Below are 18,843 nucleotides of genomic sequence, written 5' to 3' on the forward strand. Positions count from 1 at the left end.
TGCCCCGGCTAGCCCTCGGCCGGGGGAGACCCCAAGCATCCTCGTATTTCCCACACCACCGTGACAGCCACGCAACCCCCACCCCCGTCGCCCCTTTTCCCTTCCCCTTCCTTCACACCCCCCCATCCCGCCTTCCTCTCCCGCGGCGGAACAGGTGGTTGGGCAACGTGAGCGCTTCCCCTGCCGTGGGCGGGAGGGCGGCCGCGGGGGCGGGGGGCTCTGGCCTCCCGGCACCCCCTTCCCGGGCTGCCACCCCGCCGGCTCGGTGAGCGCCTCCCGGGGCCGCGGCACCCGCGAGAAAGGCAGCGGCCTCCCCCTCGGCCGGCGGGGGAAGGGGAACGGCCGGCACAGGCGGCGGGGCAGCTCGGGGGATGCCCGAGCACGGCGCTGCCCGCGCTCCCAGCCGGAGGCAGGGCGCCCATGCCCCCCTCGCTCCCCGTTATCCTGAGCCATCTCCGGCACGGCAGCGCTCCCTCGGCGGGCTCATCCCTGGGAAGCGCCGAGCCCCGCTGCCGAGCGGCGTTTTGTTCCCGCGACTGGCGAGAGCGGGTCGCCCCCCTGCGCCGGCCGGGGATGTGCGGGGAGGGAGAGGGGGAGAGGAGAGGAGGGCGCTTCCCTCGCTGCCGCTCGCCCATCTGCAGGCACCGCACGCAGGCGGAGCGGGGGCGGGAGGGCGGCCGGCGCCGCGCTGCCCCGGGGAAGGTGCATTTGGGGGCAGGGTCCCGCCGGGGTTTTGGGGAGGTCCCCGGGGCGGTGCCGGCCCCGGCCGTGGGGCAGCTGCCGCTCCCCCAGGGGTTGGCTTTATAAATATGTCTGCCGGTGCTTGTCGTGGGGATTCGTAGCGGGTTTCTGTGAAAAGGGGAAGCGGGAAGAGCGTTTGGAAAGCCCAGCCGTCAGGAGGTTTCCTGCAGGACACCGATATTTGGGCAGAGATGAGCCAGCCCTTCGTGTAGTCCTCCCTGTCCCCGAGGCCACGAGCCACCGCTGCCCTTGGGTACCGCAACTTTATAGGGGTCAGTCCTTATAGCTGTGTGCGACTGGAGCGGCAAATATTGCACTGGGGAGGCAGCGCTCTGTGCCCTCCTTTTAAAGGGAGAATGACTTTTTTAATTCTTCCCAGTTGTAGACTGTTAAAGCGACACTAGGAGACAGTTATGTCTTACGATTTCTTTCTTAAGAGCTGGTAACAAGCGATCACATCTTAGGATTTGGGGGGAAATTTTGACTGTGTAGCAGATGAGTTTCTTTGCAATCCCCTGTCACCCATCCTCCTGGCTAAAGGAGCGCTGCTGGGCAAGCTGTGTGCCTTTGCACTAACGTCAAGGGAGATGGTAGCTTTTCTCTCCTCGAGTTAATGAGAATTTGTCTTACTTGGTTTTATATGAGGAATGCAACACATTTTAACGCGTTTTTTTTAATTAGATGCATCAACACAGTAAATCCTCATTGAAAGCAGGAAAAAACCCATCAAAACTGAAATAGTTGCTTCTCACACAATTAATTTGTCTTGAGAGACAATTAGTACAGTTGACAAGGGAATTAGCTCTTTTTATTGACTAGTTTATGTTGCCGTGAAAATGGCAAAATATAAAATTGTTACACAGAGCTTTAAATCTGCTAAAATGAACACACTGAAACTAGATGACCTGAAATTAGAACTGTTTTAGCAATACATGGGTACATAGCTAAGTATTCCAACTTGTACAGCTCACAGATGAAATTTTGGCCCCTAGTAACACCGCTGTATTTTGTGACCTGGTATTCTAACCTCCTTCTGTTTTCTTCTACTTGTACTAAGTAAACTTATGTATAAAATATTTAGACATAACTAATAAAATGTATGTATTTAACTGAGTTAACAAAAGCAGTAACAGGGTACTCTATGAACAAATTACCTACAGAAGAACTCATAAAACCAAAATTCTCAGTTCAGGGGAAACGAAGTACTACCAGAGGTGGTAGTGATGCCTTAGGCAACAGACAGAATAAAAGTATTATCTTGTTCTCCTTCTGCAGTTTTAAGATATTCAAGTGGAAAAATATTTTCCCATGTTTGGGAGGGGCAGATGGTCATAAGAAATAACACCTTACCTGTGCATAGCCTTTTTCTAATAGCACATACTTTTTTTGATATAATGCAGAAACTCTTGCTTGCCTATGTTTTATGTATTTCCTATAAAGAGATGTTTTCTATATCAAAGTATGTTATCAGTCATCTCTTAGACAATGCCAAAAAATATTACAATTTAGCGAGTAGACATTAACGACCTGCTGATGGCAGTGGGAGGGATATGGTGACTGGTATCTATCTATGATAGTGCATTTTCATATTTATGTCTTCTGTTTATAGCTTCTGCTTTTGATCATTAGAGGAGGTCTGTGTGTATGCAAGTGTGCATATTTAAAAAAAAAAGCATTTCCCTGTATCATATTTTAAACATTGGTAGAGCTGCTTATAGTCTGTACGTTTCTGCTGCCCTGCTATTGTAAATAGGAACTGGCAGTTCAGAAGGACTACATTAAGCACTCTTGTGAAAATGTTGAAATGAATCGACTGCACTGTAATTTTCGTTACCCCTATATAAAAAAGAAAGGGGCAGGGTTACCATGTCAAAACTGTGCCATTCTGTATTATGCTGCTTCTCTCAGCCCGTGCATTGATTGAGTAATTTCATCAGTCCCACATTACTTGATTGCTTAGAAGTTTCCTAATGATCTGTATGCTGTAGGAAGAATCTGAAAGTCGTGAGTGGAATGGCAATGATTCTGTGTTTTATGAGGCTATTCAAAAAGTCGCTCTGATTTATGTAGCTTGAAAGCTCCCAAGTCTTTGAGATTAGCCACGCTGCCTGATATTTTCTTCATACATCAGTCGTCCCACACTCCTCACTCCCTAAACAGGAGTTTAGAACAGTGTTTTAATTAAGCAGGGATTAGGTGGCACTCCTTGTCAACTGCACAATTTGCGTATGCTTTGTATCCTCTGCAGCTGATAGTCTCATGCTTTTATATTTTCTACTTTGTGCTCAGTATTTTCCCTTGACATGTATATAGTAATACATCTGCATGTGCATATGGGTTTTCTATTGTGCCTGTAGAAGCATAGATGCAGATGCGTGTGTTAGGTACTGCAAAATCACCTAGGGCAGCAGTCACATAATATTGTACAAAAGTTTTGCTGAAAATATACACTTAAGTATTTTTCAAAGCTAATTCATCTAGTTCAGGCTCCCTGATTACTTCAAATTGTTTTTTGTTTATCAGTAACTTCAGTTTTATGCAGTCAGTTGTGTACTGCCCGTAGCTTTCTTATTTTCAATGGCAAGTTCAGAAATATATATAATATAATATATATAGCTATATGTATTATATATACTTCTACATATATTTTTCCTCTGATTTTAATATATATTTATATATACTTTTTTTTTTTCCCTGAGAGAGAAAATTAGTTCTGTTCTTACCTTACTCCTCAGAGCTTTTAGACTTTGTAGGCCAGGACTGCTGCATTCCTTGTGTTGGACAAGTTCCCAGCATTGCTGGGTCCTGAGTTTTTGTTCATATCTTTAAGCTCTTCTGTACCACAGATAATAATATCAAGGCAGTTCTAACATAGGGTCTATTACTTGTTTCTTCTGTTGATATTAGTAGTGTCTTTAAAACGTAATTTTTTTTATAAGGGAAAGGGAGTCTCCTTGATTGGTGGTATGCATGTCCACATTTATTTTTGTAAGCTGATGTGCTACAGTGCAACTTGGCTTGCATTGTGTTGTGCATTGATAATAGGAATTTAATTTACTGTGCTGTTGGTAAAGCCTCATTAGAAGGTTTGTAGCGTATGTCACTAACTGTTCATTACTGTGCTCTCACATATATTTGTAAAGCACAGGACAAGCAAGCAAAACAGATTTTTTAAAAACAAATAAATCTCTGTGTACCTATAGTGTCCACAGAGGAGCATTCAGGTCCCAGTTTTCCCTGCCCTATAATTTTCCAAGATTTCTTGCTTATTTTAAACACACATACGAATGAAGACCTGGAATACAGTGCACTGTGGCTCAGCAGCCAGTGGGTTCTATTAAACTATGTTCTACTTAAATGCTCAGCATGTGTGACACACGCTCTGCTTCCATGTGCGTTATTTCTAAAATGCTTTCCCAGGTGATGAGACTTCTGATAGTGTTTCAGTCCCTGTAATGTGTGTACTTACTGTGTAGCTAAAGAGGGGTAACTTTGCATGCCATCATCCAAAGGCATGTTTGCCATTAGGTGTCACTGCTTTCTAGAGTGTTTCTTAGTCATCATCAGGGCCTGATCCAGAGTCTGTCATGATCCAGGTGAGTTGTTCAGTTGACTTCAGAAGATTTTAAACTGAGCCAGTGGATTGCTGACTGCAGCAGGCGGCTCCTTTTCATGTTCTTAAATAACTCTTAGTGTTATATCAGGTTCTTTGTCCTTGATAAAGACAGAGTAAAAAAACCAACCATCCATTTTCAAGTGGTGCCCTAACAAATGTCTGACATGACAATCACTGCTGCTGCTGTGTGCTTTTATATCACTACTTATGGATGCACAGAGCCTTTATTCTCACAGTGCCATCTTTGAAAAAACACACTGGAGAAAAATCTTTTAAGACTGTGACTACGTAAACCTACCAACTAAGGTTCATTTGACTTAATGAACAAAGGCATTAAGTATGGTTCTCTTCCACTCCCTGGTCCTGTAAAGCAAGTGGTATTGGCAAGAGATGACTTTTGTAAGCCATTAGGTTACTCCCTAGATATAAACTTGAACTTACATCATTTTCTTCCATTTGATATATAGCTATCTATAATCTGCCATGACAGCCTGTTTTTGGTTTAAATTTATTGGAGGCTTTTGCCTTTTGAGGTTTTACTCTTTCTCACTACTCCACTGCTTGGTTTCTTTCTTTTCTTTTTTTTTTTTTCCCCCAACACAGTATGAATGGTTTTAAAAATAGTTTATGTGAAAGAGTAGTTCTATTTAGCTATCAGTTTCTAGTTAATTTTCTTGATTACCTGGGTTTATGTGACAGCATGGTAACAGTTTTAATCTACACTCTCTCCAAACATAGTTTGTTTTATATCTTCAATGTTTAAAAACCTTACTAGACACGGACAATTACCATTTCTGCTTGGACTTACAAGTAAACAATAAGAAAAGGAAATAGTATTCAAAAATTGTCCATATTTTGAACAATAATAAGAAATTAACCAAACTTTGAAAAAATGTAAGTATATTACTATACGTGATAGCTTGGTATGTGCAAAAGGTTGACTTCAGGTGATACACTGGTAATGAGGCAAATCTGGATACCTTTCTGCATCTGCAAATTCAGTTTCACTTTTTTTTTTTTTTCCCAATTAGATTTAAATATCAGAAGGAGTGAGTTATCTAAGATGGTGAAATTGGAATAAAAACTTGATTTCAGATTCAGGCTTGGCATATGTGTCAAAACCTGAACAACTACACACCTATGCATCCTATAGACCTTACAGTCCAGTTCATGGCTCTGGTCATGCTGACGCCCATCTCTGAGAGCCCCAGAGATAATAATTTGTGTTATCTAGAAATGCCACGAGGCAAGTATGACTGTCACAGCCCAACCGTAACGCATAACATACAGCTTTGCTGGCAAACTGACAGAGTGGTTGGGAGCTGGTCATGAAAGCTCATGTTTCTTTGGGGCATTCTGTACCCTAGATTGGCTGTCTAGCAGTTGGCTTCCTACTGGGCTTCCTGGGTACAGATGCAGTTCCTTTCCTTCAGTGGTGTTACATTATATTCTTGCACCATCTGCTGTGTTTGCTAGCAATTATGAGCTGTGCTGTTGCTTGGGGTAGTTACCACAATGAGCTACATTGGCCTTTTTCAGAGTAGCGTTGATCATGCCTTCCTTGCTCATCTAGGCTGATAGGCTATATTGGAAAAGGTGCAATACTGAGCTGCTGGAATATGATGCGTGGCGTTGTGTGCTAGATAAGTGTGATGCAATGCTAGTTAATCCATCCTCAACGCTGGGTAAAGAAGTCCGGGCAAAGCCTTCTGGACACAGTTCTTAGCTGGCTTGTGCATTTGAAGCAGCACATGGAGAAGAGGAGATGCTGTTGTCTCTCACTACAAAGGTAGAATGTAATTGTGTATTCTTGATGTAGTCATTTAAACATTGATACTAAAATGGAAGCACTTAGAGAAAGAGTGATTGAGAAGAAGGTTTCTTTCTTGCTGTATCTTTCTGTCCTTCAGTCTCTTCCCATGAGCACTGTCGTGGCAGTTTCCTCTGCTATTCTTCATTACAGGAGTCAGGCTTTGGTTTCTGGTTATTGTTGGCCAAGCAATTGAGAGACCTGATGGAGTAAGGGAAAGATTCTCTTGTGCCTGCAGCGACTATAATTAATAATGGTTTATGTGACTTGGAGAGTTGTAACTGATCTGTATAACAGGGAGGACACAGACTGAAATTGAAGGTTAGTAAATGAAATGTGCTGGTGTTTGGATGACAGTTATGAAACTTGGCAGGGGAATGGGCTTTGAAATTGTGCAGTGCTGTAATTTTGTAAGGCTCAGAATTTATGTCCTAGTTTCAGTGATAATATACTTAATTCAGAGAAGGAGGTATTTCGTGTTCTGTATTGTATCACAGAGTGCACTTCAGCTGGAAAAACTTCTTTCTGCTTTGGTCTGGGACTAACCACAAAAGCTCAGGGAAGGGTTGTTCTGTGAGCTGTAAGTGCTGCATTAAAAAAAAGAAAAAAATAGAAAAGGCATAATAAAAAGTGACACTTACTTAATGAGAGAGGATAATACAGTAACTACAGCATTTCTGTGTAGCATTGAAGTTATGATGGAAGAGGTAGTACAGAGACAATTACTCTAGATTTAGTCAACTGTAAACTGATCGATTTGTAAGAGTAGGGTTAGATTTAAAGTAGATTTCCATTGCACACATTAGTTTTGGAATGGCGAGGGAGTAGAATGGAAAAGAAAAGATGTAAGAGAAAAAGTTTTCTGCAAGTTATGCTGGATTCATCTGGCAAGCTAAGTTCAAGAGGAAATTGGAAAAGAAAATGCGTAAAGATGCAAGGAGGGGAGGAAAATAAGATATCAAAGGCAAAAGCCAGTAGTTCTGTCTATTTCTTTGGGAACTCTATAATATTCCTGTAAATGCTATGCTAAATGGAAAAGTTCTGAACCAGAAAGGGGAAAATGTGAGGATACAGAATTTAAATGAAGAATTATATGTGTATTTTAATGTATTAGATAACACTCTGTGCTGAAATGCTAATTATTCCTAATTGTTATATTTGCTTTACCCATGAATAAAATATCACATATCTAATAAAATATGCAGTGAAAATAACCGTAAAATTCCTTTTGGAGTCTTTCACGCAGATTTAAAGGATTTAATTTCTTATTTTTTCATTGCCTTTTAAAACATTAACTTTCTATAATCAGTTGGATTGCTAAGGCCAATATTCACTGAACCTAACAATAATTGCTTGTTTTGCAGAACAATTTTTTGTTACTCCAACCATATCTTTCTCAGAGGCTTAAATCGCATTGGTGATTTCATTATAATAATTCACTTGTGATAAATCAAAATCAAATAGTGCCACTCCAGTGCTGTGGAAAGTAGCTCCAGATGAGAACTCTGGAGAGAGCAGAGGATATCATAGAAGCAGACCTGAATGCCAGGCCTGGATTTGCTGTGCCTAATTTTAACGTACGCAGATATAACAATCTTACAAACCCAGTTTTAAAGAGAGAAATGAAAACTTGCACAGGGCAGATTTCCCTGCCTTAGGACTACGCTCAAACCCTGTGTTTAGGACCCAGACCTGATGACAGACAGTAACTTGCCTTGCTTTTGAAGCATGCGGGAGCTCATCTGACTGGCTTGCAGTCAAGCTTAGGCTCCTGAGACATTGGGATGTTTTGAAGATGTCGATTGTCTTCCTCAGGTGGCAAGACACTACTGCAGAGTTACCTCGCTGATTGCAATCAGTATTAAAAGTTGCCTGGCTGAAAGCACATTTTGGGGGTATCTCCAGACTAAACAGTATTAAGCAAGGATGTTTTTTTTTGTATATCCTTTGTCTTCCTGCAGTCTTTATAGTGTTCAGCTTAAGCATTTGAGAAACATTTTAAAATCATTTCATGTACTGGAGAGTTGTTAAAGGGAAAGAGACAGTAGAAAAGGTTCAGTTCTTGCTCAATGAAACCACTGTAGAGTACAGGGACTGTGTAGCCAGTGGACAAGTATGTGTGTTCAATGCAAGTGAAAGGAGATAGCTATTATTAGTCATATTAAAATACACGTATTTCTCCCTTTTTCTATTTCTGTTCATTTTTTCTCTCTCATATTCCAAGCTCATGGCAAGAAATTGTAATTGTCACTATGTTCTATAGTCTTAAATATCTGGGTTTTTTGGAACAAAAAAGTTAAAAAAGTCACCATAACACAAATTCGGACAGATAAAACTGTTTTTATTTATGTGGAATTCTACTTATTTGACCTCTTTTGAGATAAATATACCTTCAAAAGTTGGTTATAGTTCTTGAATGTAATCTTCCTTCAGCTGTCCCTTTTGTGAACACATAGAACCAAAGCAGTATTGCAGTTTATCCACTAATATATTTGCTATAATTATCTTCAAAAATTTACTACTCATGTACTACTTTAATTTGCAGTTCCACGCTACAGGTTAATAACAAGCACTGGGGTATGTATAAATGCATGCATATACAATGTATAAACGCACTTTTTCAGTAATCAGAAGGATTATTCTTTTTTAAAAATATTTGACTGGATTTTTCTTTAATTTGGGATGGCACTGATTTTCACCCTAAGTACCAACACAGAGATTTGGGAAGTTTTTTTGCTTACAGGCAGGAAGTCATAACGCGAATACACATCGTGAAATGGCACCTCACTGTGCTAGAAGCTGTACAAATATGAAACAAAAAGTTGGCTGTCAGGAGATTTGAGGGTGAAGTGAAAGAGAGGGCTTGGATCTCTCTGCGACTCAATACATATACAGCTGGAGACAAAGTTGCAAGTCTTGTGGTGTCTTTTGAGAGACAGATTCACTCATTCATGTTTGTGAATGATCACTGGGTACAAAGAGTTGAAAGCAGGTAGATACGTCTAAAGAGACATCCTGTCAGGGCAGACATGGTGTGGCTGATGTCAGAGCTTCCTGGTCTGGGGCTGTGAGGTGAAAGAATTGACAGAAAATGAAGGCCAACAAGTATGATCATTACCTACGATACTTTATTACCAGTAACGTTGCTTAAATTGGCAAAATAAAAACAGTCACTGTCTCGTCAGCTGCCACCATATTACTCTCTGGCTTTATCTAGTACACATGGTTATGCACATGCATGCTGTCACTCTGTCTCATTTGTTTGGAGAAATATTTCATGGTACAGTTTTGGAAGACTAGATAGGAAGAGCCCTTTTTGGGATAGTGGAACAATGTATGTTGCAAAATTCCCTGTTTTTTTTTAAAAAGAGATTTAAACATAGTGATTCTGAAAGCATCTGCAGCCTCATTAGGTAGTCTTATGGAGTTTCTAGAGTGTTATGGAAATATTACTGAAAAATTATTGAAACAATCTAGAGGAATGATTTTTCAACTCCTTGGAGCAGCTCTCCTGTTACAAAATTGGACTTCATCCTGGAGATACTTGAGAAATGCCCATTTACTTGAAAAAGTTCTCTCATATTTGACAGTGCTACAAAGAGTATAGGGGATATATAAAATAAAATGGCTGAGGGGAGTGGGCAGGAAAAAAGCATGTCCTATATATAATCTGCATGCTAGATGGGGAGTGATCAATTGTGCTTGGTGTCACCATCAGGGAGGGTGATGTCCCAGGGACATCATTGATGCTGTTTCTAGCTGTGAGGGGAGCAGGAGTTTGCAGGTAAAGGACAGCATGAGTCAGCAAGAAACAAGGCATCGGCATGGGATTCATTGCCACAGGGAGGCTCCGGGGGCAGGACTACTCTGGGGAGGATTCTGGTGATGCCATCTACGTGGGAATTTTGGAAAGGAGGTGGACAGTTGTTCTTAGCAGTGGCGCGAGTTGGCTGGTGAAGGGAGTTCAGGAAACATTTGGAAGGGGTTAACCTGAGTGATGGGCCAGTCTAGCTTTATAAGACTATGGGATACTTTTAGGGAATAACAGGTAATGTTACACTTATGTGGTTTGCAGACTGGGCTTTAAATATTTGGGACAGTCCTTGTGAAGGAGACATATATCTGTGGGTATGAGAAAAGTTGAGAAATCCAGAGAAGCAAGGCACTGGAATGACACAAATATTACTGAAAAGATTAATAATATAATGCAAACAATACTTTGAGAACAATATATCTAGAAGATAATATTAAGTTTTAAAGAAACTAAATTATAGATTAGAAAAGGGATTGTTTCTCCCTGTCTAGCCTCTATAGTTTTACTGTAAAGCATTTAATTTGTGTGGTAGATCTTAATATTTTGGGGTTTTTTAGCTGATAATTGTACCTGATTACTTTGCAGAAAAGTGAGATCCATTTTGTCTTTGTATTGTTTAATACCGTTGCACACAGATAGAAACAATGAGTACCGAAGCATCGACTTCCACTCCTCTGCTCCCAGGATAACTCCAAGTGTATTGTACCTTCCTGTGGCTTAGCATTGTCCCTCTGAATAATCTTCCTTTGCTTCCTATGTGCAGCAGTTTATTTTATAGGCTGGTCTGTACTATTCCTCCTTGTAAACGCAGGTTCTATGGTTGGCGAGTAGGAGGAAGGGATGCACATGGCCACAGCTTCTGCTCCATTGACTGTTGACCTAATTTAGGAAGGAAGGAAGGGTAAATAATGCAGTGTCCTTCTGGATTCAAAGCCTGCTGTGTCTTTCACGAAATGAGGGGGAGAGCACTAGCTTTCTCCTCATCTCAGATAGCTGCATAGCTTGCTTTAGAAGTTAAACCTCTCTTCAGTGCAGCTCCAGAGTGGTGAGTGGATCTGCTTTCACAGTTATCTTGTGCATATGTCCTCGTTTGGCCTGTTTAGCTTAGAATCTGGTTTTCTGTCAACATCAACCTCGTCCAACCCCCATCCAAAGCAGCAAAGCTTGTGTTTCTTACCTGCTGTTCCCTAAAATTATCCTGTACTCTTACAAAGCTAGACTGTCCCATCACTCAGGTTGGCACCCTCCAAGTGTTTCCTGTACCCCTTCACCACTCAACCAACTCTCGCCACTGCTAAGCACAGCTGTCAACCCCCTTTCCAAAACTCCCAAGTAGAAGGCTGCACCAAAAGCTGACCTGTGTTTCCTATAAATGAGACACATTAAGAATTGGAGTTAATAGTTTTTAAAATATTTTTCTGTTTGAGATCAATGATCTCAAATAACAGACCTGAATGATGTATGGAGAAGGAGGTAAATACTTCCTTGGGGAAGGTAGATAATGACAGCATTTGAAATTTGCCATTGCTGAAAATCTTCTTCAGCAGGATTTAGTTGTTAAGAAAAAATAAAAATGTCTGTTCATTAAAGGACTGTGGGTTTGGATTATTTTAGCATTTTTTTAAAAGGGATACATTTCCCCCCCGACTGCCAAATGTCCCTGAGGCTAGAATTAACTGGCTCTTTGTGTTGTGTCAAGTAAGGAGTACAAGTGTTTTCAGAAAATACTAGGTTTATAGACTTCCATCCAGAACATGAAAGAGAGAGAAGAGAGGCTAACTTTCTATAAACAAGGTCCTTGTGTCATTTTGTAGCACTAACTTGCAGTAACAAATAGAATATTGAAATTGTCAGTGCTTTGGAAGCTGTTAAATCATCCCCAATACCACATCCCTTCATTCTGCCTAATCCTCTCTTCAGAACAAGCATGTGCCGTTTTCTTTTCCTCTCACCTCCAGGCATCTGCAATGAGTAAGCAAATGTCTGCTACTTAGAAATAACCAGCATTTAGGTTTTCTGTAACAGGTTCAGGAGCAAGTGCCATGGAGATGTATTTTGTTGTTAGCATTGCTTTAATAATACAACGGAGATTACTGCTTGCGGTTCATTTCACAAATTCCCCCTGACCATTTTGAATTTGAAGGTATTTTATCATTTTTTAATACTGCTGTTTCAAAGGCCACTTCTCAGAATGGTTTGAATCCAGTGGCTGACAGCAGTCATAGATGTAAGCTTTGAAATGGCTCTTTTATGGAGGGGTTTGAGAAGCAAGTCTTGGAGCCATTGCATTAAAATTCCAAGTGTTAACTTAAATGTAATAATGCTCTGACAAAGTGCTACTACCATCTGGTAGTGAGAATTAGTACTATTTAAAAAATCTCCACAATTCCCAGAAAGAGCAGAGGAGTCACGGTGTGAAAAAAAAAATCTAACTAAATTAGTATTTTAGTTCAGGGAGTCACAAACTCCTTGTGAGGCCCACTGACTACTAGAGATTTTGTGTCACATTCTCAGCTCACATAAAGGAGTAAATATTTGTGGTATATCACTAGAGTGATGCCTGTTTCTAACAATTTCTAGCTTGGTCCCCAGTTGTGCAGCAGAATCCTTTTTCTTTACAACCACTTCTCATTCATATCACAGCTACAATTCAGTGGTAACTACAAATACAATTTGTACAATAAAATACCAAGGGAGTGTGCTTACCATGGATATTTAAAAAGCTTCATTCCTTATGATTTGACTTCTGTGGACTAAGAGGCACTTCTTTGCTTAGTGTTGCTATAAGGTTTTGAACACCACCTCAACACTCAGGCCTTTCTCCATGTGAAAGTTGCTCTGCACTTAAGAGTATGATCTGCAGCTGGAAATGTTCTCGGTAGCAGAACATCTCCATCCCTAGACTTCTCTCAGCTGAATATGCAGAAGTAATTCAAGTTCTAGTAAGAAGAGGGTCAGACCAGTTTTGAAACTATTCCAAAAGCCTACGTAACTTTCTAGTCTCTGTTAGGAAATGCTCTCTGTGACAGTAATAAAGCTGCTTTACTCATAGTAAGAAATAGCTAAATCTTGCGCAATATTTAAAGAAGGAAGTAAGAAGAGAAATCTAGTAATGATGGACTACATGTAGCTGTAGGATTGTCTAATTTAGGAAGGATTTTGGAAATCCATATTAAAAGATGCATTTTCTAAAAATTCCAGTTGAGAAGAAAAGGAAAAAAGTGACCAAAGAGTTTTTTTTGTGTCTTTCTCTTCCTTCTCCTAAAAAAGATTGACTGAGTTTCATTTATTCACAGTCTTGCATGGACTGTAACTAATGCTCTTAACTTACTCTGCACAGAAGTAGATCATATCTCATATGATTTTAGCTGAAATAATTTTCATCAATATTTCTTGCTGAGGTACAGGTACTGTGTGTGTGTACATATACCTATTGGTACAACAGCTATGTGGTCCCTGCAGCTGAGACACGCTAAGACAAATTTTCCTGAATTATAAACCAGTTCTACCTTGTATTGTTATTTTGTATTATTTTTTCCATGTTGGAAGTACAACTGGAACTAACTGTGCGTTTGAGGAGTCAGGTCTTTCACTTGTTACTTTAGGTGCAAAGATCTTCACCTCTTCCAAACTACCCCTCAGAAACCCATACTACTTTCCTTGTTTTTCATGTACACAGTAACCCATAAAGTTACTTCCTTGAGACTAGTCACTGTAAATCCAGTAATGTAAATGAAAGATTTCTTGGCTGTCCGTTGCTCAATCCAAGCAACTGCGTTGTCTTGTACTATCACTGAGAGGTATTTTGGTTTATCTGATGTGAGAGAGGGTGTACAGAGAGCCACCTTCTATTGTGTTAGCACACATCTATGGGAGGCACAGGGAACAGAGATTGTTTGTACTGTGAGAATAAGGTCTTGAGAGTATTCCTGTCATGCTCTTGCTTTTTGCTTAGACAGGCTTTTGTTTCCTTTCATATCTGGTGTATACAGAGAAATAAGAACAGATGGATTTTCCACATGTTTATAGTGAATAATAGGCTGATGAAATAGAATTTGCCAGTCCACAGTTGTCAGTCAAGAAACCTACCCCTTTGAGGGACCTCCATTTTTCATGGCTGGGTGCTGAGTAATCTCTACCAGGTCTATAGCATGGGACCTTGTGTGAGAATGAAGCCAGATGTATTCCCACATAATTTTCACTGCTTCTCTCCTCATATGTAAATGTTTATCTTGACTCTTAAAAACTGTTTCAATACTGACAGATTCAAAGCATACACGAGCAGCAACTGAACTTCATTAAGAGGCAGCTTGTAATAGGTCTGCCAGTCTCCATCTCATGAATCCCTTATTTTTGAAAGGACTCACAACAATTTCTAGCAGATACCTTTTTATTGATCCCTCTCATTCCCAGCATCTTGACAAAGAATGATATGGATTTCACCAGGAGCAAGGGAAGGAAGTGCTTTTACTAGTACCACCAAAGAGAAAGGGGCAAGGGAGGAAGTGGTTTGGTGCCAACTCATCATGTGTTCTTGCCTCCATGATTGAGTATTAAAATGGTAAAGTGCTATGCAAGGCACATATTCGTTTTCTGCTTCTTCCTTTAGAATCATTGGGTCTAAACACTTCCTTAAAACTGTGCAGAAAGGTGCTTTGTGAGATTTAAAAAGAAGAATTTAGAAGTGTTCAGAAATACAGTCCTTACAGTGAACCCTCATAGTACCTACCTCTATTTCTAAATAAGCAAGTATCTTTTAAAAAGCATGTATGCCAAAAGGTAGAACAGCCTGACTGAAAGTGTTGGGGGCCTAAATGACACAAAACTGAAAGTAAGTTAGCTCAGGAATATCCTGATACAGTTTTCTGAGGAACCACTCATGGTAACTAAACCAGCTCTTAACTGGGTGGGTGTCAAGTAGCTCTTCTTTCATTACCAAATAAACTTGGACATGCTCCTGGTCACCCTGACTATCCTGTTTTGTGTACGTAGCTGTCTACCTATCTCATTCTCAGTAAGTTCATCTTGTCCAGTCCCGTGTTTGCCCTTATTTTCCTGACACGGAAACCACTTCCAGGTGACAATGAAGTCTTTACCTGCACGCCAGCAGTTTCTTGTGCTCCTGAAATGCCAAGGGTTGAAGGCAAGCAACTGGAGAGTTTTCTACCACTTAGCAGGTACTTACAGCAAACAGTTGTCTGTCACCATGTCTTGCCCAGTCCCTCCAGACTGAATTTGATATATACAATAGCATTTATCATCACAATACCTATGTTGCAAACGGTACCCTTGTTTATGGAGATCCAGACCTTTAAGATAATGTGTTTGTGGGCTGGCATGCAAGTGTATTTATGTTGAGATCTGGCATAATGATAGGAAGGAAATGGAGAAGTTTCTGAGGCAACAGCTTTAAGGCAAGAGCTGTTACTGAAATTCGTAGCTAAATAGCAAGAGAAGTGTACCTTGGTGCTATTCATTCAATAGGATTGATTAGTATCCATGTTGTACTTGGGATCATGGACCAGTTTGACGTGTTGTCTGTGTACATAGTAAAAAGCAGTCTGTAGTGAAGTTTCTGTAATGTTGCCATCTTGTTTCTCATAAGCTTAATTTACTTGTTCTCATGCCCCAGGACAACGCACTTTTATTCATGTTACCAGCAAGGCAAAGGAAAGTTTCAGTAACAGTTTTAGCCTGAAACTATTTGGGAAATATTTCTGCTTCTATTGCTTCTTATTTTCCCCCATCTGTGCTGACAGATTATATTTATTAGCACAACACAATTTTTGGAGCCAAAATACATAATAAAAACCTTGTTAAATTGCTTATTCATCAGTCTGCTCCTTGTAAAATAGGATTTTTAGGTTCTTGTTTGTTCCATAGTATACTACAATGCCTTTAAATGGCATTGGTTTGGGTCCTAGGGCTAACTTGGCTGGGCACAGTACCAAGCTCACTTTTCCGTAGTCTTCTGTTCAACGTACAGTCTGTATTCAGCTGCTTTTATATGCAATAAAAAATAAAGAACAGATAGAGAGGTTCAATTTTTTTTTAACCGATAAGCATAAATTGTGCAGCCAAGAAGTTTATGCAGTGACACAACAAAGGATTTTTGATACATTTGTTTTTATGTCATGCAAAACAGTATCTTTGCAGACCACTGATGCTACTGACTGAATATAGCCTTGAAATATTCTCAGACTTTAAGTTTTTCCTATTGTGTAAAGATCTGAAAGAACATATCATCGTCTCATCTTACCTGCTGAGCAAGCTAAACCATAGCGTGCATTTGAACATGTTTCTGGGTTTGAATGGAGCTTTATTCTTGTATTAATTGTTTTCTAGGTAATAGCTCCTACTGGAATGGTCATCAGGATAAAGACCGCTGAACATTTTGCTTTTTCTCATTTCTAACTGGAACATGGTGAAGGGCTAAGATTTTCAAAGTAGTCACTGACTGCCACTTTTTCAAGAAGGGCATGTAATTTATAGCTGATATTATTTTCATCATCCCCAAGAGCTACGGTAGTGTGACCACTAAGGCAGTCTGATAGGCTTGAGTGTGTGTGGATAGTACCTTTTAGTGTGTGGATTGCTTTATGGTGGGGAAAAAAAAGAAAATATTTTCTATATCACGTGTCAGAAAAAGCTGCCAAAACCATTTAAAAGGAAACAAAATGGACTATAACTCTCTTCTGCCAGATGATTATTTTAAACTTCCTGTCCTTTGTTGTAGAACATTTGGAGAAATAACATGTCTACCATTGGACCTGAAGTCTGTTCTCTGCCTTTTCAGACTCTGTCTTGCATGACTTCTGAAATCAATATGAATCATTCCATTGGCTTTATTGGACTTTGGATCGCGTCTTCTATGTTTATGTAATTCTTTCTTGTCCTTTTATTCTCTCCTTTTCCTTCCATCAACTACTTCCTTGCCTTTTGTTGTTTAAAGGCATTAGTAGCTGCCAGTACCCATAGGCAACCTTTAAGTAATACATGTGGAGTATTCACGTGTCCGTCAATCGAAGGAGACTGATTATGGAAATCTTCATGTTTCAGATTTAAACATAGGTGGGATAGCCACTGTCACATTATTTCTATTATTATAATCTTTTGTACTGCTTTAAGTATTTTTGTCTCAAGAGGCAAACCCCTTATTTAGAAGCTAATTAATTTTCAGTGGGCTTAATGCCTTTCTGAAACACTGATTGCTGTCAGCTACTAAAGATGGAACAAGATGGACCATTGGTCCACACTCTTGTCTGTCCAGGGCAACTCCTATATGTCTCCTATTCTGTTAGTTCTTATTTTCACTAACAGGAAAGGAGACAAAAATCAGTTTTATAGTTAAGGAATAAGATTAGAATTTGTGAAAGGTGGATTCAAGTTTGGACTCTTTTTTTTGAACTCAAGGAAGACACAATGATTAAAGCGTGTGAACTGTCAAAATGAAATCATCAGGGCTTCTTATGAGCTAGTGTTGCACCCTGTTCAGCTGTTGTCTTGACCTGTTGAACCTCTCTTTTCCATGTGGATAGTTGTATCTCCTTACTGAACACATTTAGTCTTGCCTGCTGTGTTTGGGCTCTTCGGGTAGAGCTCTGTCTTGTGCTGCATTCTATCTGCATGGCCAATGAAAGTTATACCATTTCAGCTAAGAGCTTTGAAGTTTACTGTACAACTGTTAATTTTAAAAATGTATTTTTTGCATCAATGACTAGAACAAGCTATTCTATTTCAGGAATGCAAAATTTGGATGCAAGCAATGAGCTTATTCTATGATGTGCTTCCAAGATGATTGTGAGTGATGGAGTTGGACTGTTCACTTAGTTTTACTGGAGGGTGAAAAGTGCTGATGTGGATTGCTACTGTTATGGGCAGAAATTGGGGCTTTGGATACAGGTCTCAAATATATATGAGCATTTATGAAAGCAGGCAAGCTCTGGCTTGTATAAAGGTAGTTATGACAGTGTTTCAAATGGCACTGTAAGTGCATCTCTACTCGAATGGGAAACGACCCATTTCTTTTTTTTTTACATATTCTTATCTGCTGTTGCAGATAAACATGTTATCTGAAGAAATTGCTCTATTTTGCATTTGCTGCAATACTTTCAAATAGAATCTGGAATATCCATTTTGAAAACTTAAACCTGAAAATTGTAAATGATTTACTGAATTACCAGAGAATCATTTATTTGTTGTTTGTTTTTTTTTTAATTATTATTTTTTCTCTGACATACAATACTTTGCCATTGTAAATCCACCAAATAGTGGGCTAACTAAAACACTGTTATATATTCTACAAGGCAAAGCAAGTGTTAAGGCAGAGAAGTGCACATCTGTTTTTGAAATACTGTGTATACTTTAGGTGGGCTTTACAAGCTTCTTTCATTTCACACCTTTCTTCTTACCAAGGTGTTGTCATGAAACACTAAGGTATTTTTGGGAACAACTTTCCCATTGGAAATATTATATAGAAAATGCTATAATAGTTAACAGAATACCTTTCTACAAACATTGTGTGTGTTTTGAAAGGAGGGCATCACTGAATTGATGTACAGTCTGCAAAATGTGTACAACATCTAGAACAATCCTAGTGATCAACTGATTTCCATCAACTGATAAAAATCATTAGTAAAGTCATTGCTTATGTTAACTTTTCAGATTTTTTTTGAGGAAAAAAACAAACACAGAGCTAAAAGTTGACATAGGTATCAAAAAAAAAGGTGAGCCGTGCTTCGTGAGCAGAGAAGAAAATATTGTGTCTTGTTCCACTGAACATTTTGCATCCAAGAAAAGTGTTTTCTCTGCATATCCATACTTGTGTGCCATCACTTGGTCAGCTTCACCTTTTCTGAGATT

At 39.8% G+C, this 18,843-nt stretch overlaps 1 protein-coding gene across 3 annotated transcripts in view; it reads left to right on the top strand.

Annotated features, from left to right (window-relative positions):
• Positions 1-18,843, top strand: part of GRID2 (glutamate ionotropic receptor delta type subunit 2) — a 698,274-nt gene that overhangs the window by 796 nt on the left and 678,635 nt on the right. The window lies entirely within an intron of this gene.

Source organism: Pipra filicauda, unplaced genomic scaffold (genome assembly GCF_003945595.2).
Source record: "Pipra filicauda isolate LSUMZ 115617 unplaced genomic scaffold, ASM394559v2 scaffold111_size4109106_pilon, whole genome shotgun sequence".
NCBI classification, from domain to species: Eukaryota; Metazoa; Chordata; class Aves; order Passeriformes; family Pipridae; genus Pipra; species Pipra filicauda.